Source organism: Lepisma saccharinum, chromosome 29 (genome assembly GCF_977018435.1).
Source record: "Lepisma saccharinum chromosome 29, izLepSacc3.1, whole genome shotgun sequence".
NCBI lineage: Eukaryota > Metazoa > Arthropoda > Insecta > Zygentoma > Lepismatidae > Lepisma > Lepisma saccharinum.
The window spans coordinates 38582723-38609577 of record NC_139257.1 but is presented as its reverse complement, the minus strand read 5'-3'; the positions used below and the strand labels follow the sequence as shown (position 1 = coordinate 38609577).

The 26855-nt window shown below is 39.2% G+C and overlaps 1 protein-coding gene across 1 annotated transcript in view; it reads right to left on the bottom strand.

Annotated features, from left to right (window-relative positions):
• The window catches only part of LOC145981355 (putative sodium-dependent multivitamin transporter), a 133250-nt gene extending 109509 nt beyond the window's left edge, over nucleotides 1–23741 (bottom strand). The window contains exon 1 of the mRNA XM_083114584.1: nucleotides 23700–23741. The gene's annotated coding sequence lies outside the window, so the exon portion shown is untranslated. The remainder of the gene's footprint in view (nucleotides 1–23699) is intronic.
• Between the last annotated feature and the right edge of the window lie 3114 nt (nucleotides 23742–26855).

Sequence of the window (26855 nt, the reverse complement as noted above, 5' to 3'; positions counted from 1 at the left end):
TAGCGGCGGATTAACTATGCTCTATCCTCAGAATTTTGACGAGGGCGTGGCCACCAAATGTCCCTCCGACGTTGCCAAATCTTATGAGGACACCAGTGATGCGCGTCTACGCGTAAACAACGATAGTATACATTCTACACGTAGACTATTTTATACACATAGATTACATAATGTATGTAAACAACATGGCGAAAGGTGATAACTTTGCAAAGGGCGCTGTGGAAGTAAAATAAAATTATACTGCGTATCAGTTGCTGATGTGTGAAGAGAACTTTTCATACTCTTTCTTTCAAGTTCGAACAATTTCTCACCTAGGAAGAAACCTAATATAAGAAACATTCTAGTGTTTTATGGGGAAAAGACCACTCTTGCCTCAAGACTGCCATCTGTTGTTGTTTTTTGCATACTATTTATCTTCTTCCATAGTTGATAATAGAAGAGAAGAGAAATTTTGTTGTAAATAGGATACTTAATGGGGCGCATTAAGTATTCGATCAATGCTCACCTAGCATCTGGGAGCTGAACACTAATACTTTCCCGACTGTCATTAGTAGGGATGTGCAGGATCCAGAAAAGTCAGTACAGGGATCGGTAAAAAAAAAACTTCCAGTCCCGAAATGATTTCCAGACTTTTCGGGACCTCGAGCAGTCGGGGAAACTCCAAATGGTCATTTTTAAAATTGGTTAATTCTTGATGTTTTCTGCATTGAAAGTGTCTTGACACTCTTCGGAAATCAGAAATTTCAGGGGGCAAAAACGTGACGTGCAAAATTCGTGATTTCCACAGCTGAAAATTTCTCGGCTTTGTCTGGAAATTGTGAATTTTTCCCGTCCTGAACGTCTGGATTTAAAAAAAAATTCCCGTCCAGACGAAAAAAAAGTTCTGTCCTGCACATCCCTAGTCATTCGTTCGTATTATTCTAAATCGTTGCTTCGCATCTGAGATTTTTATAACACATATTATCTGAGCAGTTCGTTTTCGATTGACTGATATGGTTTATTTTAATTCACTTTTTTGCCACTTTTGACTAATCGCGAAGATGAGGATGAGCTATGATATGATGATTTTCATGAAGGGACACTCACTAGAAACACCCATGTCCAGGCTGGGATTCGAACACGGGACCTCTGGCATTGTGTGCTAACCACTCCGCCACAGAGGGCGGCCAGTTCATTTTCGAGTCATACACATGCGATACAGAAACGCGTAGTGAGAATTTTGATTATTAAGTAATATTTACTTTTATGAAACAACGAAGCGAAAGCGTAAATTCAACAATGCTCTCGCAAGAATATATCCAGCTTTTAAAGGATGGAAGAAATTAATATGAGGTCAAAGTGTAATTTGGCTGTCACTTTCTCCTGCTGTTGAAAGAGTGCTAGAAATGTTCCTGGCATTAAAATCATATTTCTTGACCCAATCTAAACTACCTAAAATTTAAATTCGGTTTTGGAAATAAGTTAAAGCGAATGGGCCGAGTTTGAGCTTTTCCTTTGGGGGGGAAGACTCTGGGAGAAGCATATGATGCACCTGAGGGTTATTGAATATCCCCTAGTTTATAAGGGGTCCGGAGGCCTTCCCCCGGAAATTAAAAAAACAACTACTTAAAAACACTGAGTTTTAGGCCTTTTAGATTTGAAAATGTTAAATTTCCTCGCTTGAGTAAACAAATATTAATTAGTATATTGGTTGTCAGTTTTAAAAGAAGCAAAACAGTGCGATTATTGCATTTTGCATTTCATTAAATTTTTATTGATACAATACTCGTATTACTTTAAAAAGTTACGGTACAATAGTAAGCTTCAGAAATTTTAGAAAAATTACATTGAAAAGTTCATTTGATGCCTCAGCAGTAACTGTTGACTCAACACAAAGTCATTTTACGTTTCTCTTTCTTCAAAGTGTACACATTAACAAAATCGTCTAAGACCCGCTATTGCGGCGCACATGCCATCATGCCAAACGTCAAGATTTGCGGTATGGCTTCATAACAAAAATGTAGTAACTGAACTTAATCATGTGTTATTTTTTTAGTATTTTTATAAGTTGGGGGGCAGGCCCCCCTGGTGTGTTTCTGGTCACCCTACCCAAAGTCCTTCCCCGCTCTTTTCTTGCATTGGCGCCCTCTTCTCCCTTGTTGCCTCTTCAGGGTAGCGGAACGGCTTCCCTCTTCGCTTCTGTCGGCTGCAGGTTCATTAACGTATTTAACAATGTTGTCATTTTATTGGAACAACTTTTTAATTCTTTACATTTTGCTGTTACCTGCGGTAACACCGGCTACATGCACGCCACACCTCTGCGTACTGTTTACTTCGGCTAGAGGCAGGTTTGCTGATCAATACGAATTTCATTACGCCATTGTAGGTACCAACAGCTTGAAGCATGTAGTTTTTAATTTCTCATGTTTATAATTTGCAATTCATAAGTTATAAAACAATCCGGAGTTGTCTGTAATTGTGATCTTGAACTTACAGTCAAGGGAATGCGGAAGTAGCATAATTTGTCTTCTTATGAATACAATACAGCTTAGAAACACTACGCTCAACTGATTCAATAGACAATTTCAATATGTAGTTCAAGTAAGGCTACTGATAAAACAACCTAACATTGTTAATGTCTTATGTATCTATCCATGTTTACACTTACTTGCTTCGTCTGGTGCGTCTTTTTATTCACACATTGTGGACCATCACTTATGAATCAGCGTGTATATATTAGTGATAATTATTATTATTATTTTACAGAGATGTTTTTCTAAAGTTAGGCCTACTATGTGCCATATGTCACAAAGAGTTTTATTAATGACGTTTTCTATTTGACGCCTCGTTTCGACGCCACGAATCCTAGAAAAAAAAAGTGTCCTGATGCAACCACGCTATACGGGCTCACAACTGCCACTAATCTGATTTTGAAATTACTATAATCAAAATATATGACATATTTTATATTATGACGCAGATATCCACGTGGTAGATCTATAACGTGGATTTGATTTAGGTAAATTTTTGTACCAGAGCCTACAACAAAACAGAGAGTCTCATGTGTCGGTTCGATTTGTACAGTCAACGGCAAAGATAATGGTAGGCAAATTGTCCACCAATATCCTTATTACTTTTTTATTCTACATCCTGTGTTGTTTTAAGGAATGAAACTATGTTGGTTCGAAGCAGGCATTGTTCTCTGCTTATTGACGTCATTATTACAATTCATTGTCATCGCATTGTGTAATACAGATCGTATGAAAATGGTGGTGGATAATTTGCTTACTGTTTCTTTCGCCGTTGGGTGTACACTATAGTCTCGGTACCAGGAATTCTTAACTCGAGAGAGAGGCATTTAAGTTTCCTTATTCCTGCGTCCAAATGTAGGGCCACTACAGGAACACTGACATAATCTCAGATGCCTTGTGCAGGGGATGCCCTGGGTGACTAAACGCATCGGTGCCTTTGTAGGGACGCCAGGAAATGGACTTTCCTGCTTTCCCCCATTGCAATGTCCCAGTTGTCAGCAAAACAATTGATAATATCCTCCAGCAGATTACGTACGGAGGCTGAAATATCTCGCACGGCTCGAGTAAAGACTTCAAGGAATGAATGAGCTCACACTGACGTCATTCTTTGCCAAGAACTTGACATTTGTGGTGATATTTTTCTTGAGAAAGAATTGACATCGGGTTTTTCTTAACATAGAGCTATTTTGTGACAAGGAGGTATTTAGGGAAGGGGGTCCAGGGGGTCAGGAACCCCCCCTGAAATGAAAATATTCGTTTAGACGTTGTTGTATAATTTCCTCCTTAACTTATTGGAAGCAAGGATTATATTGGGATCATACGGCTTTGAGTAGTGTTGCCCACGGGACGAGACGGGACAGGCTTTTAAAAATTCGAGACGAGATTGATCATGTGTCCCGAGACAAACGAATATTTTCGAGACGAGACAGCATTTCACAGCATTTCCACGAGACGAGACAGGCCAAAGTCTCGTCTCGTGGGCAACACTACCTTTGAGGGACAGGAGGGGTCCGGACCCCTCGAAAGACTTGCCAAGTACTAAAATTAAGTAATGAAAATATTAGCATTTGTTGCATAATCGATGGTTATTAATTTTCTCTGAACTTTTTTTAATCAAAAAACTTACTTTTCTCCAACTACATGTGACATCATTTTTGTTATTCGATAAATATTCAATTATTCATCTATTTCACATTAATTTCATTGCCAGAGCACTTGGTTTTATGTAAATTATTCCGATCTTAACTAAAGGTAAGCTACGTAATGAATATGCGCTGTTATATCTCTATTTTTATAGCTATAGTCTGTTTACCTAATTGTGTAATACTAATATAAATACGTTGGTTTTCCACGTTTTAAACACTTGTTTTTCACCACAGAAATCACACAGCATTTGCAAATGTTCTTATACATACACTTCCACACATTACAAGAACTGCAACCAACAATTTGCTGGCTTTCTACCTCCGCGATTTCAAGCAAATGAACAACGAGTCCACTTGTCACGTGACCAAGCCTGCAACTTGGCGTGCCCTGTCCTGTGGTCTAGATTCCTGGTGAACTTGACTTTGCGCTAAGACACAGCCTTATTGTAATAATTGGGAAAATGTGCCCTTGGAACGGTTTCGTTCCGTTGTAAGCGTTAACTGATACTATTCAGGAACTATAGGGTGCCTGAACTCTTTGGGGCATGAAATGTTTTTGCAAGATATTCATTTGCAACATTGATTATATGTAAGATATTGGGAAATAATTAAATTTTGCGTTTGGACTTTTTCTTTATTTTTATTATTTTCATAGTTATTAACAATTACAATGTGGTTACCTATGCTAACCACAGTCCACTTAATACACACATTTAAGTTTTTGGTAAAGAATAGTATGTAATGTTTACAACATGATTTTATCTAAAATCTTTTACTTAATCACTTGCTTTATTGCATGCATTTCTTGTGATACTTTAATTTGAGTGAAACATCAGAAAACCTTTTTTCCCTTCCTTAGGCAGAATGGTACATTGCAGGCTCTGCATGTCCAAATTGTCCTGATTGGTGTTGCACGCATACTGAATGCAAATTGCACATTTTCTTGAAATTCCTTGCACTGGTTGCTGTGTATTGCCTCCAATCTTTTTTACTCTGGGTTCATGTACGACACATGTGGGATTGGGAAGAATATCTTGGGAGGCCAAATTACTGCATCACCTCGGCTCGGAAGTCAGGCGAGAATTGTGTTGCGCAACATCGTGTCGAAGTCACACTTGTTACCAAATGTTCAGTGGCGTATCTTCTAAGAAGGCAGAAGTTCTTCCAGAACTGATGTCACGTGTCGTCAGCACCTCGCGTCTTGTCACTTTAGGTTGCCTACCATAAAGAGCGCATATAACAAAGAGACCTCAATTATCGAAAACTCCATATATCGAAGTGTACCACATTCGTAGTACTGCCATCTTCGGTCAAGTGCAAATCATAAGGGAAAGGTTGGTGGACAGTAGCAGGCAAGACATCATGGCAGAATGTAGGGAGAAGGTAACGCTCGTCGCCGCACAACCGCCAGGGATGTGGGTGGAATGAGGGAGAAAACGATACATTGATACGTCTACGTACCAGCAAAGAAGTGGATTCGCCTGGTTCCTGCTAGGGGGGTGGAGGCGACACAAACTCAAGAGGCCGGACGGTCGTGCCATCTGCACGTTATGCGGCGAAGAGGAGACGAGGGCTCACATCCTACACGAGTGTGTTTGGTCGGCACCCCTCAGACAACGCAAATGGGGGGACAGTGCAAGGGACAGCATTGAGCAGACCATCCAGGATATATGTAGGGAGGAGAGGAGTGGTATAACGAATGTAAATATCAAAGCCCTGGGCTCCTATTTACATGCAGTTTGGAGGGAGCGCAGGAATATGCTGCAAGGAGTCCATGAAAGTGAAGGGTACGGAACAGCAGGAGCTCAAGCATAGGTGGAACGTGTAATGTAGTGTTGTGAAAATAAACAATCTCAAATGTAAGAAGAGGACCACATTGCTATTTATATATGTACATAGTATATAATTATTTACCAAATGTTTCTGTTTATAAATGTTTCTGAATGTATGATAAATGGGGTGCATGTTTAAGGTCGGGGTGTTTATGTAACAATATTGTAAGATACGCACAGCCGAAGGGCTCGTACCAATATCAATAAAATACAAAAAAAAAAAAAAATAGTACGTGGGAGGCTGATTCTGATTGGCTCTTACCTTTTAAATGTGATTGGCGTATATACAAATAGCAATCAACATTATTCTTTCGTGTTAAATAAAGGAATATTAGCAGTTACACGTTCGACATCCATGTAATGAACATTACCAATCAGCTGGGTTCACAAATTCTCGTACTTCGCACTGGTTAAATACAAACATTTCTTGCACTAACATGTAATTGAGTTTAGTATTATACACGAACGCACAAATTTACGCGATTCTTACTCTGAAATAAATAAATTTACAGGATCTCTTTTTCGAACTCCTAGCTCATTCAATAGGTGCATTTCCCCAAAACATAGGATCAGTCTCTTTAGCATTGCAAATTGATGCCCTTCTCGAAGTGTGCGGATCAGCAAGGTTATTTTGTCTAAGAGAGAGACATCTGTTGGGTAAATGTCAAAATACTATGCATTTACGTACGATGCTTCTCGAGCCCGATTGAGGTAGGTACAAGCACGTAACCGGGGGGGCTTAGGGGGCTCGAGCCCCCACCCGAAAGTTTTCAGTTTACACTAGATAAAATGAGGTTTTTGGTTCCTTGTGGTGTGAAATAAAATAAAATGACGATAATTTAAGGAGATAAATAATTATCGAGGAAAGACTGAGAATGTTTTGTAACCCTGTTACTGTTAATAGCACGTATCCAAGGTGGGGATCAGGGGGCTCGAGCCCCCTTCAGGAAATTTTTCAGATTTCGTTAGATAACATTAGGTTATTGGTGCTTGAATAATATGATGATAATTTGAGAGTAATAATTATAGAGGCAAGACGGAGAATGTTCTATAACATTATTGTTAATAGCATGTATCCAAGGTGCGGATCAGAGGGCTCGAACCGCCCCTTCAGGAAATTTTTCAGTTTACACTGCATAAAATTATGTTTTTGTCTTCTTGAATAATGTGACGATAATTTAAGGAGATACATAATTATAAAGACAAGACGGAGAATGTTCTGTAACCCTGTTATTGTCAATAGCATGTATCCAAGGTGGGGATCAGGGTGCTTGAGCCCCCTCCATCCCCCCCACACACACAAATAGGAAATTTTCAGTTTCCACTATATAAAATTATGTTTTTTGTCTTTTTGAATACTGTGACGATAATTTAAGGAGATTCATAATTATAAAGACGGAGAATGTTCTATATAACCCTGTTGTTGATAATATTGGATGTACACTTTTCTTGCTCTTTCGGTGTTGTCGCAGCGAACTTTTTTGAAGCTGCACAACAAAGGTAGCGCCACAAGTAGGACGATTCGTTGTAATTTTTAATCTCTGGAAAGCGCGAGAGGGAATGTTCTTGAATAAGAGAACTACTGGCAATATTATTAATAATATTTTACTGCGGAATGTTCTAGAATATAAATATGCGGCTTCAATTTACCGTTTGATCTGTACAACAGAATCGGTTAATGAGACTTCAGAATTTTCAGAGTATGGCAATTCATACAGTCGATTAGTGATCTGTGAAGTGTCCATTGTCTGCTTTGTAAGATCTAGTGATTCGAAAATAAAAAAACACTGAATATCGTAAAGTAACGAAGTCTACTAGTTCGGGTTCAAAGCTGAAGACATTGACGACAGCGGAACTTCCGGAGCCTCAGTGTACTGCAGCTAGTTCAGGTCGAGGGCCGAAAAAGTGAATATTTCAGCGGTTTATTAAAACAGAAATAAGCTTCACAGATCAACTGAAAATCAAAGTTTTGAGTGATAATTTAGTTGTGCCCGAACAAAATTTCATGTATGCAGTCCGAGAATTTCATGGCATATGTAGTTATTTTAACGGAAATTGCAGGCTCTACCAGGAACCGAATCAGGGCTCTGGCATACCATGCCATTGCTCTACCAACTGAGCCACCGAGCCAGCATTGACTTCGACTGAGTTTGCGCTAAAATGTATAGGCTACATAGTACATGTTCTGTGTATGTCAAATTGTAAGATGTTACCTGTTTTATTAACAAGCACAGAAAATAAAGGAGACAGAAGGAAACTGAGGAGCATTCCCACCGGTTCAGGAGACGCATTTTTCTTCGGTGGTCAACACGAGCTGCCTCTCATGGCCTACTAAGGGAGATTTTACACTGCGTTGCCTGAGGATTTCACAAGTCGAACGTTGGTTTGTGAGTCCTTTTGTGTCGCTACGGTGTGAAACGTTTTTGTTGATTGGCTCATTCCATACGTCATGTATCGCGGATCACTTCGGTCTCAAATCTACTTAAGTCTTGAAGATCCAAGTCACAAGGATGGAAAATTAGGGCTTTGTTAAGTTTAGGTGCGGAGGCAGGCGAAAGCACCCTAAAGGATAATATCCAAACCTGCAGGAAGAATGCATTTTACCTAAGTCTCGAATACGAAATGATAAGAACTTCTGGTGAGTTGGTTTTTAAAAAAATGTGTCCGAGATAAAGAATGGCGTGCCCAGGATTATCGGTAGGGAAACGGGTTACGAATACTATTTTTGGTAGTTAGTCCTCATTTTACCATATTTTCCTGTCTTTGACGTTCCTTTTTTAAGGAATTCTGGATCAAATCTTCCCTTGGGCACGTCACTAGAAATAAATAAGTAACATTTGATCATATTGGGAGACGAAACATTAGATGCGTTGGGAGGCCTGAATATGAACAATTTAGTGGGTTTCGGCTTTTATAAGAGCTGCAAACATGGGAGGACAAGACACAGTAGTGGTGTTCAGGCTCGAATCAGATAAATATTCGAGAACTGTCTGCGTCCACCTCGCAGCCCACAGTTTGAATCTTTCGTTGTCGAGTGAATTGTCCATCCCGTGCATGTGTAACGGCTTCATAAAAACACCCAGACACCATAGATGTGTTGATGCCTGATGAGAAGAAATGGACAAACACACACACACAGATGGTTCTGGCACACGATGTTAATGCATGGAAACAGGGGAGTCGTGTGGTAAAAAACGTTCTGATTAAAATGGCAGCCTTAAACAGTGGCAACGATTTAGGGGATAGTTGCTTCACATTTTTTGCCTCTTAATCCTAGGCCTTGTCCACCAAGATAAAATAAACTTTCCTTGCACCCCCTTCCGTTTTGGAACCCAATCGCCACCACAGGCCATAAATATATATATAAAGAGATGATGTTCAGCCACCCCCCCCCCCCCCGAAAGGAATTCCTGGATACGTGCCTGGGTAGTTACTGTTGTTTGGCCTACCACACAGAAAAAAAAAATGAAACAACTCTTGTAGCACGGAAACGGTGTCTGCGCAGTACACACTACAAACCCCAAATAGTTTATCATTATTCTGTTTTGCCAAGACAAAAACCTCGTAGCAGACTTACGTAAGTATGCAGCCACATGCGCATGCCTTTGAAATCATACATAACTGTTGGCTATTCAACCTGTGTTGGGGCAAACAGCTACGTGTTACACGTTTGATGGAGTTATATAAACTCGATTTGAAAGGGAGACAAAAATGAATGTGCGTTTACAAGCTTATGAAATTAAAGGAAGAAGGACTTCTCTATTTCCGAAGGGGATCCCCACCCTCTGAATCCATTACCAGGGATTAGTACCTTAAAAGCAATACAAAAGGAGTCAATAACAAGTGTCCAAACTTAATGTTTTGCACACATTTAACTATTTCATTCTCGCGCAACACCTTATACCTTGCCTTTTATGCATTGTTCATTTAATGTGAACTTACTAACTTTGCAACATTCTGTATTTTATAATAAATTAACCCGCTTTCAATAATTTTGCACGGACGTATATAATAGCTATGTATATCGTACAACACGCCTCATAAGCATGTATGCCACATGTTTACCACTAAACCATGTGTGCTCGGATTTCCTGAATTTGTTTGGTAACCATCTGAAACCAAACCTTAAACTGTAAATTGGCATAGCTTGATATTGTAAATCAAGGCAAATAAATAAAGTTAACACATAAAAAGGGGGCACTGATATTCAGCGAAAACTGAAGACAGCAGCTACCTGGCGTACGCAGAGGGAGGGCTGAAGGGGCTACAGCCCGCTCCGAAATTTTGACAAATCAACTTTTTTAAATAAAAGCACTGAAAACTGTGGAAAAAACAGATTGGCAAATGGACCCCAACTGATTGCATTTTTTGAGAGTGGAACGTTCTAAATATACGAAATATGTTTTTGTGTATGCCGCCCACTAGAAAGTAGCCGGGGGCGCCAACTTTTGAAAAACGTTGGGTTCTTATAAGATAAAAAAATCTCAAATTTTCCCTTCCATGTATCATGATATTAATGCACACCATACTCGCTATTTTTAATCTTTTATTCACTGATTTCAATACGCAAATATATAACAATAACATTTATAATAATATTTTTAATAATAGTAATAACACAAATTGTGCTATGTCCCCATGGGCCTCTGAAAGCATCCATCTATACAATTCATGGCCCTCCCGAAAAAAAATCCTACGTACGCCACTGCCCCTGATTGTATGCTAGTCAGGTGAGAACACAGGCTTGGAACCTCAACTTCTGCTCCCGACCTAGACACACACAGACAAACATCGTTGACTGGACTTAAGTACGGCTACATGACCTTGGCTCTCTTTGTCACACAACTCGTAAATTGTTTACAAAACATGTGCCAGGGCGACATATGCCTCACTCTTAACCGAAGGTCGATTGTAAATGAGACACGATGTATTCACAATTGTTTCCCAAAGAGAGACTCTCGCATTTCAAAGTCCTTTTCCGGCAAGAATGAATCATGAGATCCTGCAGAGTTCAATTTAGTAATATTTCACTCTTGTAAAACAACACTCACAATATAGGATCATCATTATTTATTGAAGTTGCTACATGGACGCCCGGAGAGGGGACAAGGAGGCGCTGTGCCCCTCCTGGGAAATTAATGCGTCTAACATCATAATACGTACATTTTCAGTGCTGCTAATTTGCTTTCATTAGGGCAGAGCCGCGGCAGCTCAGTTGGTAGAGCATCTGGCTAGCAGGCGGGAGACCTGGGTTCCAATCCTGGTGCACGTGATTTTGATCAGGAATTTTCCCAGTCATTTCGCGCAGCTCTGAGTCGTACCCAGCCTCGTAAATGGGTACCTGGGACCTACCCTGGGTGGTAAAACGGGCCGCAGTGTGGTGCTGATCACATCACCTCCAAGATGGCCGACATCGAAAATATGTGGGACCCTATACCCCACATACCTTAAATGTTCCTTCATGGGACAGTGCTATACGCAAAGGAACTTTACCTTTACCTGTATATATTGTATTAGTTTCTGTACCCCTGAGTAACTACGTTTATTTTTTACATGCGCATATACGAACCATGTACTGTCAATGTAGCCCAGTCAATAAAGGTTTCATGTCGGAACTAATTCCGTAAAAGCTGAATTTTGGTCAGTTGTTAGAACGCTACTACTAGTGCAAAATCCCAAAAGTCCCCGCCCCTCCTCGCGGTGCTTCCCCCCCAAACATCAATTTCGCAGACTGTCAGTTATTGACCTATATCTCCGTAACCAATGGTCGTAGGCAGGTAATCATTTTTTTAGTCTTAATCCTCATTAGATGGGCTACAAAAACGATTCTGTTTAATTTTTCGATAATGTTGGTGGTTTTGCCGTAATTTAAACAATAATCTTCAAAAAGTGAATTTTTTCTAGCACTTTCGGAAGTTTTTGCCTCGTACCTTTTGAACAAATTAAATGACAAAAAATTGCTTCGAATAAAAGTTGTAGCCTAATTTATAAGCTTTAAAACGATATCAGTTTTAATATATTTTAATGAAAGATGCGGCATAAAATGTGTCTCCAAATGGAGGACAGCGCCAAAAAAGTGTGTCTTTATCACAGTCCGGCGGTTAAGTCCGGAATCATTGACTTTACGATAAAAGCATGACACTTGGTAGAATCAATTGTTATACCACATAAGACACGTTCAGTCGATTAGCCAATCGCCATCTGCGTGCTGATGGCCGCCATCTTGAAAAGAGACCGCCATATTGGATATTTTTGATTTGATATATCTCAGGAACGATGGCACCTGTCAACTTCAGGATTTTTCAGAAATTCTCCAAATAGTGTAAACTTTCATAATATATCAATAAATCTATTTTTGAAAAATAAAAAGAGTGGTTTTGTTGAAAAACTCACTAGAATACTTTTGTGAATAACTCCGAGTTAAAAGTCTTAATAATTCTCAAACCATACAATGGTTTTGTATATTTGGTAACGTCACGAAATGTTTGTTAGGACACTTTAAATTAATTGAACCCTTAAAATACTATTTTCTGTATTTACAATTTTACCTTAAATATATTTTTTTAGAGAAATTCAATTTATGAACAACCAAATTTGATTTCTGAAAGTAGAAGTAATTGAAATTCTTTTAAATTGTTTTTTTTTATTTGAAAGAAGAAGCGTTCATTGTAATTGATGATACGAAAATACTGACATTCGTTTTACAAAATATTTTGTACTGAATTTCTCATTAGGCTACATCGGTTCCTTTTTGATCAGGTTTTAAATTCAAATCCTTCACATTTGGATAACATAATACAGGCAAGATTTCCCATTCAGCAACAAACATCTATACTCTATCCTGGGAATCTCTGGAGCAATCCCGCGCATAACGGAAAAGAAGGGGAGAAAGCGAGCAAAGCACACGCTGATGCAAACAGCTGGTAACTGCAGTCTCTTTACCCGTCCACGCAATCCAGTTTCCTGCAAAATTTCATTATTCGAGCCTCTCTTGGGCAGAGACTTACTTTCGTTCGCTGGCTCCAAAGATTATCAGGACAGAGTATACTATTCTGTGCTTGGTTGTAATGGTCTTGAGCGTGAAAAACCCACCGCAGATTGCACAAAAGTTTTGATGTATAAAAGAAGTTTATTTCATGAAGGCTCTTTCCCAGGTGAACAATGTGAAGTTCTCTCTCAATTTAAGTTGTTACACTGAGAGTTTTGGGCTTTTTAGTTCCTTGCATGCATTGAGATATCTTGAGTCAGGTTCTGTGTTACAATTGACAAGGTATACATCCTTATGCAGTTTGTAGAGTAGGTACATACGTTGCAGTCTGATGGGCATGTGATGTTTTCCTCACGTGTCAAGCTTTACTAAATGAATCCCTTGTACCAAATAAGAAGGCATTTTGGTTTGCTCCAGAGTTTATATCTAGACTCCTCCAGTAAGAACACCACCATGCATTTTAAGGCAGTCATTTCAAGGTGGAGTCTCCGGACATGATGACTCTCTTATCGTCTTCATATAGTTGTGGCTAGCCGGGAACCATCGATATTTTGAATGCATGTATATGTACGGTACGTATATTCAATATCAATATGCAAAAGTTAGAAATGTAGTGTTTTCAGAAGATAAACGGTTTTCTGAGTGACGTCAAACCCATGTCACATCATTAGAGTGCCACACACGTAAATTTGCCGTTGCGTAGAAACGTATTTTCGTTTCGTCTCCCTCTCTCTTAGCATCACGTGTTCTACCCTGCTCGAAAACCTTCGCTATTGTTGCCATATTGTCATTCCATTCCTGGACACACTCGCGCAAACTTCATTGAAAACAATTGAACAGCGCTCCAGCTCGCGGTTCCCACCGGTCAGCAGGGACGGCAATGTGGCAATATAGCACGGCGTAGTCGTTGCTTCTTTTATGCAGTGCATGTTCATTGGCTAGCTAGTAACTAGTGTTGCCAACTGTAATAATGAAGCACTATTTCTGTCACGGAAGGGGAAAGCAGGTAAAGTGGCGGTGAGTTTTGTTGGATTGGAAGCACCATATTTTTATTTTATACTAAGTATTTGACCGGTTTGACGTTGTGTGCGTGTATTGCGTGTGTTTATGTAAAAGTGTGTGTTTGCTAATGAACGTTAAATTCCATAATGCCTCCAGTTCTGTCGAAGTTGAAATCAAAAACCTTGCATAGCCAAGCTCGGGAAATTCTAAGCAACGTGCACGAGTTCATGAAGGAGGAAGCCAGTCATGGTGTTAGCATCCCAATAAAGCATTTTGGCAAGAGAGCAGCGAACAGCAGCAACAAATTGTTCATATTTCATAATTTTGGAATTATTCAAAATAAATAAATTATGTGGCTCCAACATCATTTCAACTCTGGCTCCGGCACGTGTTCTTGTAGAAATTGCATAGAGGAGGCTGTCATTTTTGCTGCTTAATGCGATACATATTGTTTTCTGTGTTAAAATTGCCATGCTTTGATGGGTGACCAAGTTCATAGCAGGGCCGGCGGAAGGGGAGGGCGAACCGTCCCATCGCCCAGAGCGGCAAAATTTGAAGAGAAGAAAAAAATAAGCCTATTGAAAACTGTGATCGAGCGAAATATTCTTTTGCGCTGAATAGTATTGTAATAGCATAAGAAGTCTCATTATTTATTTTATATTTTGATGTTTTAGTTAGGAATATATTGATTTTCAATTTTCCGTTGCTGCGTAATGACCGGGGGGGGGGGTCGAAATAGAGCGGCATCTGCCGCCACCTCCCAGGGAGGCAAAATGACTAGCGCCGGCCCTGGTTCATAACAAAAGAAAAAGCCGCGCAGCTTATCGTCTAGTGGCAGTATATGTACTTGTTATTGTTGTGGAAGCCGGCATCCTTTGTAAATGTACAACAAAGGCAACCGACTGTCGCCGATCTCAGAGAGGAAATAATAATACTGCTTCAGGAGGAGTGTTATGGTGCAATTGTAGCGGTTTAACACGTTGGCATGTTATTATCTGCCGTTGCAGTTCCATACCAGTGTATACGGGTTTTGGGAGTGAAAAGTTAGAACGCCACCAGTGCATTAATGCAATGAAAAATAATATATATATTTTTTTATTTTGTTTGAAATCACTCAAATAAGGAATCGTATGAAGAAGTCTTCTTTGCAGCATTTTTGGTAATTTTACTTATGTGTTAGTTCATATTTTGCGAATTTTTAGTCCATATGTATGTAGCTACATACATAGTCACTTGTTAGTACATATTAATCCTAGTCCTGGTATAATGCATGACGTTTAAAACTCAACGTTAGATAGACCTGAATTCTCTAATTTTATTGTTGTACGTAACAGCTGTGCATCGGCGCACCGCAGCGATTTTTCTATCTGCTCCATTAGCAACACTGCTTCTTTAGTTCTGTCGCGCATTGCACGGCAGAATTATCTGCGCTGGACTCTACGACTTATTTAGTCATTAAGAAACAAAAACAGCTGTGCTGTTACATCACGTGAATGGGTTGAAGTTTGGGTATCCACTCATTGCTATCAACTCATCTAGTTCATAACATGTCAGCAACAGGTGGTTTCTTTACTTGCAAGTTCTTAATTTATCACATTCTAGCATTTCTAAACCCGAAGGTTTATGTGTGCAGCAACACAAGCCTTCCATCTGTCCCTATCCTGGGCAAAATCAATCCAATCTTTTCCATCCTGACTGATTTCCTTTAGGTCCATCTCAACGTTATCCCTCCATCTTCATCTTGGCCTTCCTACAGGTCTCTTACCACAAGGTTTCCCAACAAGAATCCTGTAAACTCTTCTTTCCTCTCCAATTCGTGCCACATTAACTGCCCACCTAAGTCTTCTTGATTTAATTACTCTAATAATACGTATCTGGACATGAATACAAATTATACAATTCTAAATTATGTAACCATCTCCACTCACCTGTCTCCTCATCCCTTTTAGGTCCAAATATTTTTCTAATTCTAAGGATTTGATGTTCAAATACTCTTCATTTATGTTCTTCTTTTAATGCAATGGACCAAGTTTCACATCCATACAATACTACAGGCAAAGTTACTGGTTTTTTTTTTTTGTTATTAATTTTAACTTTGTTTCATAGATATTATGTGAGACGATTAGAGTTTATGAAGAGGAATCTGTTTTGAGCTTAAGGCCATCCGGAAATGTGTAGTTATTGGAAAATATCCCAATCGTTTTTACTCGTTTTGACATGGTTAGAATGGGATATTGTGATCCACTTTTGTTAACATGAGGATGTTAGAATAATAAAATTTCTGTATCATGAAAGAACCTCCAGCACTTATAGCCATAGGGTTGGTATCTTTGTTGTCAACCCAGCTCTGCTGATTTCTGATGGAGGAGTAAAGAGCGACAGAGGTCCTTGGATATATCAATGGCTGACAAATTGTCAGTGACAATGTATGTAAGTATTTGCTGGTGATAACTAGAGAGAAATCATAAAATACATGCAAGTAAACAGTGTTGAATGGAAAATCTTGCCTCCACTACATTGTGCGAATGTGAAGGATACGATTTTGAAATCTGGCCAAAGAAGGGAAACGAACTTATGAAATATTCATAACGAAACATTTTCTAAATAATTTCATTATTTTCGTATCATCAATTACAATAAAAATGAGTTTTTCTTTCATTCATATTTTCAGAAATCAAATTGGGTTATATATATCTTGTATTTCTCTTAAAAATGTTATTAGAGGTGAAATTATAAATACACAAAAAATAGTATTTTAAGGCCTTAGTTCATCTAAAGTCATGTAACAAACATTTCGTAACGTTACCAAATATACAACACTATTGTGTGGTTTAAGAATTATTAAGACTTTTAACTCGCAGTTATTCACAAAAGTATTATAGTGAGTTTTTCTACAAAACCACTCTTTTTTTTCAAAAATAGATTTATTGATATAAGTTTACACTATTTGGAGCATTTCTGAAAAATCCTGAAGTTGACCGGTGGCACCGTTCCCGAGATATATCAAAAATATCCAATATGGCGGACTCTTTTCAAGATGGCGGCCATCAGCATGCAGATGGCGATTGGTTAATCGACTGAACATGTCTTAAGTGGTATAACAATTGATTCTACCAAGTCTCATGCTTTTATCGAAAAATCAATGATTCCGGACTGTGATAAAGACACACTTTTTTGGCGCTGTCCTCCATTTGGAGACACATTTTATGCCGCATCTTTCATTAACATACATTAAAACTGATATGGTTTTAAAGCTTATAAATTAGGCTATAACTTTTATTCGAAGCTAGTTTTTGTCATTTAATTTGTTCAAAAGTTACGAGGCAAAAACTTAAGCAAGTGCTAGAAAAAATTCACTTTTTGAAGATTCTTGTTTAAATTACGGCAAAACCACCAACATTATCGAAAAATTAAACAGAATCGTTTTTGTAGCCTATCTAATGAGGATTAAGACTACGAAATGATTACCTGCTTACGACCATTGGTTACGGAGATATAGGTCAATAACTGACAGTCTGCGAAATTGATGTTTGGGGGGCGCTGGGGGGGAAGCACCGCGAGGAGGGGCGGGGACTTTTGGGATTTTGCACTACTAGTAGTGTTCTAACAACGGAATTATTCCCGACATTGGCCTTTTTTGTCCTTCATTGACTGGGCTAATGACTAAGGTCCCCCTAAAGGCTTATTTGTCCCCCCCCCCCCACTGCGGGGTTTTGCGGTTTGTAGATCCGGCAATGGCCTTGACGCCCCCTCCAAATAGACTTTGTATGCAAAACAACAAAACATGCACTTATTACAAAAATTTCATTTTCAAGTATTCAGTAGTCACTATAATAGTCTGACAATTTGCAGGGTGGTCCAAAAGTATGGAGACACCCGAATAAAAGTTGAATGGCATCTGTTCCGCAAAACTAACACTGTAGGTTTGTAATAGGGATGGGGGAGAAATGTTACAGGGCATTTGACGATGTTGGCCGCCATCTTGAATTCAACTTCAAACTTTTTAATGGAAACCATAGCTTGTGACAGCTCAATTGAATAGGGTCCCCCCTGTACTTATCCTGCAAGTTAAAGCATAATAACAAAAAATCCGAAAGTGTAAAGTTCGTTTCATTGTAAACTTGATCTTACAGCTTTTCTGATTGCTCTAGCTTTACCCTTTCGTTGTTTCACAGTGAACAATTTTATAGATGCTGAATCCTCTTTTCTTGATTCCTCTAGTGTAATTTATTGCCGCAATTAGTGGATTAAAAGACAACGCATTGTCTTCCATATTCAAGGTTATCATTTTATATTTTTATTGTATCTTATGTAATTCTCAAGAACTGGAAAGAGTCTTTGAGTTGCGGCGAGCACTTTAAGTATGGTAAATTTCCCGTTCACACTGCACCGTGCCATTAGGGGGATGTGGGGGCAAGGTCCCATACATCCTCGGTCTCAGCCACTTTCGAAGGTGATCAGCGCCACTCATTAACATTATAATGTTAATGAGTGAAGGACTGAATATAGGTTCTAGCCTAAGCCCAGCATTGGTTGAATTGGTTATGAATGAATGGGAAAAGAAAGTACAGAAAAAGGAGGTGACAAAATAATTCTGTTTTGCAGATATGTGGACGATTGTTTTGGCATATGGAAGGGAACGAAGAGGCAGCTCGACATATTTGCCAAAGAAAGAGGGATATTATTGGAACTTGAAATAGAAGAAGAAGAAAAGTTAAGCTACCTAGATATATTGATGAAAAGGAAGAGAGGACAAGAAATTGAAACCGCTTGGCATCAGAAGAAGTGTGCAGCAGGGGTATTCTGCCACAAAAGAAATGATGTAAGTGAGATTACAAAAAGAAATTTTATAAAGAATATGGAGGACAGGATCAAGAAAATATGCACGAAAGAATATGAAAAAGAAGGCAAAATAAATAGCCTATGGAAACAGCTGGAAAAGAATGGCTATGAGAAGGAGGATAGACTGGACATAAACAGAAGGAAGAAAAGTGACTGGGGAGAATTGGAAGAGAAATAAAAAGAGAGGAGGTTTGGAATAAGGAGTATGGGGAAGACCACAGAAAATATATGCAAAGTGCTTAGGAAAGCGGAGAAACATAGGAGAAACGAAAAAGAGGCTGAAAGACAGGTTGAAACAACATAGGGATGATGTACGACTTAAGAGAGAGAGAAATGCAATATGTAAACACACGAGAGAAACAGGACATGACATAGAGTGGGATAAGGCTAAGCAGATAGGAAGGGAGAAGAGAATACTAGTGAGAAAATGGAAGGTGGCCAAGGAAATAGAGAAGAAAGGTGAAGACGACACAGTGAATTGGAATGGGGGACTGAAGTTAAACAAAGAATGGAAGAAGGTGTTAGAAAGAGTGGAAAGGACAAGAGAGAAAGAGGAGAGAAGAAGGAAGAAGAATGAAGGAAAAATAGCGTGAGATAAAGAGTCCAACCACATTCTATATGGAAGTTAATATGTTTAGCCTTTTAGGTGAAAGTACAGTTGACAAGGGAAAGTCACCTGCTAGAATGTTCCAGAACAACTTTCTAATAGTCTGGAGGGGAGAATGTTTGTGTATATAAATCGTCCTTTTTTTGTACCTTGTTACATTTGTACTTGGTGCAGAGTCTGAAGAAGACCTTGCTATAAGGTTGAAACGTTACGTTTAGGTTTTATAATAAAATAAAATTACTGCCTTGGTCAGCATATTGAATTTTTAAATTATTTGTAAGTTTTTGTTTAGATTTTGCTCTTTTATAAGAAATTAATTATAATTTATTCTTGTTGTACTTTTCTTCTGTGCTTATTGTTATTGGTATAGGTATGTTAATGATATCTGGAGAAAGAGAGAGAGAGAGAGAGAGAAAGCATTCGACACTCACAACAACACCATTTTCTGTGTTTTCGATATTTTCCTTAGTGAAGTACATAAGAAATCAAAACTATATTTTGTTGTCATAACACAAACTCTCCCCTCCGGGAAATTTTTGGTGGGGAGAATCCCCCCAGGATTTCGCACCCTGGTCTTCGCGGACGATAAGGAACATATCATCTTGACAGGTGTGTTTCTCCATTCAAGTTGCTAATGAGCGCATAAAGTAGGCAGAGTAGCTTGTCGCCAACCAGAATTGTAAATCCAACAGTAGTACCTTCTAGCTAAACCTAGGCCGTGTCCGGATTGGCAAGCGCTCCGTCCCGTTCTCTCCCGTTGCTCTCGCGTGCCGTCGAAGTCACGTCCAAGTCGTCCGAATCTACATGTCCCCTTGTAGTACGGTTGTCACTTTTCCCGCTAGGTGTCAGCCCGAACTTCACCCATCGCGTTCTGGGGCGCAGGCGCATCGCACGGAAGCAGAAGGCAGACGCCAAACAAACATGACAATGATTTCCACCTATTTACTACTCATATTAAAAATGTAACACGCTATTTCATCATTTACAATTTTTCTACATTTAGTATTATTGATAAAATGTTAAAGTATAACTGAGTTTTACATCCTCTAATCAGTATATCTATGTTGCCTGTACAAAGTGAAAGTTAGAATATGGCTGCCAAGCGCAGCGTCACAGCGAGTTCAAGCGTGCATCTGTCGCGCCTCTCTGCTCTTCCCTCCGACTGCACGTTTGCCGCGAATTCGGACAACGGAGGTTGGCTGAATCCCCGGATGGAACGGTGCTCTAGGTGACATCTGCTGCCGATTCGGTCGCGGCCCTAGCAACTATGGCATCGTGGTCTGGCCTTATCTCTTCCAGCGTGCTGTTTCTTGGAATTCTGAGATTGCCGAGATTTGTGTGCGCATGTCCAGCAATAGAAAAATCTGGAATGGTTTTCACAGGGTCAAGGATTCAAGGTCGTACAGCGGTCGAATAATTTAGTTGTACAGTGAGATCCATGAGTATTACCGTCCAAATTGCCCATCACTATGCTTGTGTACTTTATTTGACCCAACAAGAGCTTCAAGAATTAAAAGAAAACTCAAAACAAACTGTTAACAACTTCTGCACCAGCATACATAAAAAATCATCGCTTAAAAACACACAGGATACAAGAGGAAAAATTAATGAAAGTAGTCATGGACAATTTGCGAGCAATACTAGTGGATCCCATTCATACAGAGAATACGTTGATACACTAATTTTGGAGCTTTGTAAGCCCGATTTTTTAAAATTCACCATAAAAGATCCATTGCAAAAAAATTATATAGAAAATACTGCTTACAAGGACTCTAATAATGTCAGTTGAATTCAATCATAAGCGTAACTTGGTGGGGGCAAGAGGACACTTGCCCCCCCCCCCCCCAAAATCAGGTTCATGAAAATGTACGAGATAATAGTACTTTTGTTAACCTCCTGGACCCTGAGGAGCATAGTAACGGGTACATTTTATGATTTTACAAATGTGACAGTTATTTATCAAACAGGTCCTGGTTTATATTTTTTGGAGGCTTGTAAACTTTTTATTCTGCCTCCCTCCCAAATGTAGGCCCCAAGTTACGCATATGAATTGCATCCTTTGCAAATATGAAGAAACGAACTGCCATATTACCCTACTACGTGGGGACAGCGTACAGGTCATAATTTAATTTTTAAAAACTATAAAATGTCTGATCAATTAGGAATTTCCACGTTTCTTTTTAAAGTTTTATTAAACTCCAACCTTTCATTCAACTTTGGTTTAATCAGGCGAGGTGGTCCAGTCGGTAGAGTGTTGGTCAGACTGCCATGCGGGAGTTTCGGGTTTGAGTGGCAGGGTGGGTGTTTTCAGGTAGACATTTTCCCATGTTTCACCCAGCCTCGAATAAATTATTAATTTGGTTTATGTTACTGCGCTTCTCTGCCACTTGTGGCTAATCGTGAAGATAAGGATGGGCCAGGGTGCGAAATCTTGGGGGGACGGGGGGATTTACCCTCCACCAACAATCTTGACCTCAACCCCCCAAAAAAAATTTCGGGGGGAGAGTTTTTCTTGTAACAACAAAATATAAGCAAATAGTATTTACTTCTTATGTACTTTACTAAGGACCATATCGAAAACACACATAATAGTGAGTGCAGAATGCTTTCTCTCTTTTTCAAGAGATTATTACTCTGTCTACACCAATAACAATATGCGTGCAATAAAAGAAGAATGCAAGTCAAACAGAATTATAAATTATAATAGTTTTGTATTAATACAAAAACTAAACAAAAGCTTGTACATAACAAAACTATTTCGTAATTTATTGACATATTTAACCAGTTAGTAAAGGAATTAATTTGCTACTTTACACAAAAGTAACTAATTAATTACTTTATGTGTATTCAATAATAATGTTTTTTTAAAAATATTTAGTAATTAATTGACTTTTATATTTAATAACATTATAAATATCCATATCATAATAATTTATGGATGTATATATGTGTGTGTGTGTACACGCACACACACGCACACACACACACACACACACTTATATATGGGTTGTAGATTAAGATCATCTTCCCCCCACCAGTCATCAATGATTTCGCACCCTGGGATGGGCAACGATGTGATGGAATTGATGAAGTGACACTCACAAAGAACACCGGTATTCGAACCCGGGACCCCTGACGTCGTAGCGCGCTGTGCTAACCACTCAGCCAAAGAGGCTGGTTTGAGATTGTGCCAGCCTTCACGACATGTTACAATGAGCAGATGAAGATAAAGAACATTACATACGTGAAAAGAAGGCAAGGCGACAACTACTAGAAAAACAAAGCTTTTACTTCGCCCCTTTTCAAAATTCCCTAGCACGCCACTGCGCTTTATACAAACGATTTTTATTTGGAGGAAAAAAATAAAGACCTAGTTGCGTTCCACAGACTATCGTTTGTTATGGACAAAGTGATTACGAATGGAAAGTTCATGTGTGCAAATTTGAGTCAATACCTCACCAAAAATGGACATGTGTGTGTATGCGGCCAAAACCCACAGATGAATAACACGAACATAGTCAGTCTTATGTTACACTACAAAGAGATGTTAGTAAAATATCATTTAGATACACAAATTCCTCCTAAAATATTCTATTTTAGATTTTATGTCGATTATCTCTCCTTCTAGGTAAATCACAACGATAGGGTTGTGAACTGATGAAACAGATTATAGAACACACACACATTAATGCTTTATCCAGATTTCGAACCCACGACCACTGGCCACGTAGCGTACTAAGCTATCTTCTCCGTCATGAAATAAAATATTTGTATTTCCACTTTAGGCTAATCGCAACAATGAGAAATAACGATGAGATAAAATCATTGAAGGTTTATTCACAAAAAAATCAGACCTCAGCCTGGGACTCGAACCCGAAACCTTCCTTTGGCATGTCACCAATTTAAGGTCATCATGCATCCTCGTCCCCAGACAGACCAGTAGCCAGAATATTATCATTCCTTAGAAGCATCCGCCATTTAAAGGCGAAAAAGTGGGGGGGTAGAAGCCCTGAATATGAATTTCTCAGTATATTACAACTTATTGTACAAGATGTTTCATCCTGTTGAGAAAGTAAAATGAATTACCACTATATACTATTTCCAACGAAATAATTGTAGGATTTTGGGGGGGCTTCAGCCCCCGAGCCCCACCACCGATACGTGTCCCCAGAGGTGGAAAACGCGATGTGAAACAACCGAAATACAAAGTAAAAACAAACAATAATCCTTCACGTATTGAAATATAAAAAGTATTGCATATCTTGCACTCACCGTAACACTGATTGCTGTTTCCCCCTGCACACCAAATGCAGTTCGTTCTAATCTAAACGGCAAGAACAGAACATGCCACGCACAGTGACACCTGTCGGGAAGACGTAAAAACTTCCGTTTCCCTTTGCTCGTGCCTTTCATTCAATTAGTAGGAAGCTACATTCCCGATGTTATGTACTACGGACCTTTAAAATAGTGCAAGTGTAATAACTTAGTATTTCTCTAGTCCTTTTCCCCTTTCTTCAGTTTGCTCTCCGCTCCTATTTCATTTCGCGATTCAAATTATCCGATATCAATTTTAGGTGCAACACATAATTCGGATATCTGGATAATTCGAAAATCTGAATAATCCGAATATTCAGATAACCCATATATTCAGATCGCTATTTACTTTTTCAAGTTCAGTAAGCTATTCTGGTAAGAATGGTTGCACAAACGAATGCAAAAAAGAATGATTCCCCCTGATTCGTGCATATTCCAGTCTCGTACACATAATATTGCTGTCGCAGTATTGTTGTATGGAAAACTACAGAATGTTTCAAAAGTCTCGTAACCCTAACTTTGATCGCTTTATAACGTGAAAAATAGATAACTATTCACACCTGAAGTCTAATCGGTCGAAATACATGTTCTAGAACTTTGTGTTGCCAGTTTATTCCACACAGAAATTCTAGATTCATTAATGGCTCCAAGTATAGTGATGTTTTCTCAGAATGCAAATTTGGAGGGAGAAAAAGGGATAAGAAATTTTCGTGGGATTATAATTCAAAGTTCTGTGGCGGCAGGGCAATATGTGGTTTGCAACCAATAGGGTCGGTCATACACTGTAACAGTGATTTACTCACCCCCCCCCCCCCCAAACAACCCCCGGACATTTTTCACAAAGGCCCAATTTGTGGTCATTTTGGGTCAAAATATACCTTTACCACTGACGTTTTCTCTAAGATGTGGCACTCTGAGTGTGTCAAGGAAACTGAAAAAACGAAGAATGTATCTTTCTTTCTGTGACATTAGGATTTTGAAGGGTTTTTTTTTCTCAGTGTTTCAAGCAGCTGCCATTATATGAACGCATCACAGCAGTCATACAAACAAGTCATTGGCTTGGGATTCAGTCTTCATTGCTTTTGCTTATATAGTGTCAAGTGATTGGCAATGGTTGACTATGTTCTAACCTCACAATGTTGACGTGTGTTACAGGAAAAAGTGGTGCTTCAAAAGGTTTTGAGAGACATTTTCAAAAAAGAACTATGAAATTTCAAACTGGGTTTGCATGCATGTAAAAAGAAAGTGTCTGGAATCATCAAGGGTATGCAGATTAGAAGTCTGAATACTGTACTGGAAAAAAAATGTGAATAATTTCTCTGAGAAAATTAGAAATATTTTTTTACAGAATAGAAAAGCATTATGGTTAACACTTTCCATCTTTACCAACGTCTTAAGTTCAGAGCCAGGAAACGCCAGACTCTTACACCCCTAAATACAGGGTTCAAAATTAACTAAACCCCGCTAACTCCGAAACTATTGTTCAATATTGATTCAAATGTGGTTCTAAATACGTACCATACGAGGGTCACTATTTATATTTTGAGCCTAACAATGAAAAAACAGGAATTTGGCATTGAAAACTGCTTTATTGTTTTTAGAAGTATTCTCCTTTATGGTCAATACACTTTTGCATTCGTTCGAACCATTTGTCAAAGTAGTTTTTCCAATCTTCTTGAGACACCTCCATAATATGGTTTCTGAACGCATCAACGGCATCTTCCGCCGACGAAAATCGTTGTCCACGCAATTTATTCTTGACATTCGGGAACAAGAAGAAGTCATTGGGTGCCAAATCAGGGCTGTACGGCGGATGACCCATCAATTCGATTTTTTGACTGTTCACAAAGTCGGTTGTTAGACGAGATGTGTGACAGCTGGCATTGTCTCGATGAAGAATGATCCGACGGCGTTTGTTCGTTTTCCGTATTTGACCGAAGACCTCTGGCAAACAAATTGTTGTGTACCATTCAGAGTTGACCGTTCTACATTCCTCTAAAGGCACAGTTGCCACATGACCAGTTTTCCAGAAAAAACAGGCGACCATTTGTTGCGATGTGCTTCGAGCATGAACAACTTTTGTTGGATTGGGTTCATCTTAAAACACCCATACAGTCGACTGCTGTTTACGTTCCGGCTCATATGCATATATACATGATTCGTCACCTGTTACAATCTTATATACGTCTTTTGAAGCACCACGATTGTATTCATTGAGCATTTGTTTGCACCAATTGACGCGAGCGTCTTTTTGAGTTTTTGTCAAATTGTGTGGGATCCAACGAGAACATACCTTTCTCACAGCTAAATGATCATGTAATATTTTATATATGCTGGTGGAACTAATGCCTATGGTTGCCTCAATCTCACAGTATGTCACATGACGATCTTGCAGTATTAGGTTTTGCACAGCATCAATGTTTTCTCGAACAACAACTGATTTTGGACGACCTTCGCGAATCTCGTCGGTAAGCGAATGGCGGCCACGATTAAATTCGTTATACCAGCGTTTCACAGTGGCAAAGGATGGGGCTTCATCGCCAAATGTGGAAGTAAGTTGATCGATGCACTCTTGTCTTGATAATCCACGTCGAAAATCGTAAAAAATCATCGCACGAAAATGTTCACGAGTTAATTCCATTTTATTGTTGTCGCGCAATCTCCAAGGCAACATAAACAACACAAATCAAGCTATTGACAAAACATTTGAAGTACGTTATGGTCAATAATGCCAGACAATTCCCTGCAAACGTCAAATCGCGCCTAACTTCAATCAGTGTTGCCAAGGCTCAAAATATAAATAGTGGCCCTCGTACCATGAAGTTTTATTTCTAGGCTGCAAGAGGTCAGTTGCTCTGTTACAGGTGACTACGTGATCAATAAACCAGTTGACATGGAGTCTTACAGCAGTGCGGAACATGTGCAGTGTTTTCTGTGGTTCCACGAAACACAGTCCGTAGTTACTGTGTATGTTCCTCTGCCTCCTGCAACTCTCTATGACCTGCGACAACGAATCATTGATGCAGTGTTACAAGTGGATGCGGCCATGCTTACGCAAATATGGGATGAAGTTTCATGCCAGTGGAATATTTGCAGTGACAAAAGGGAGCTATA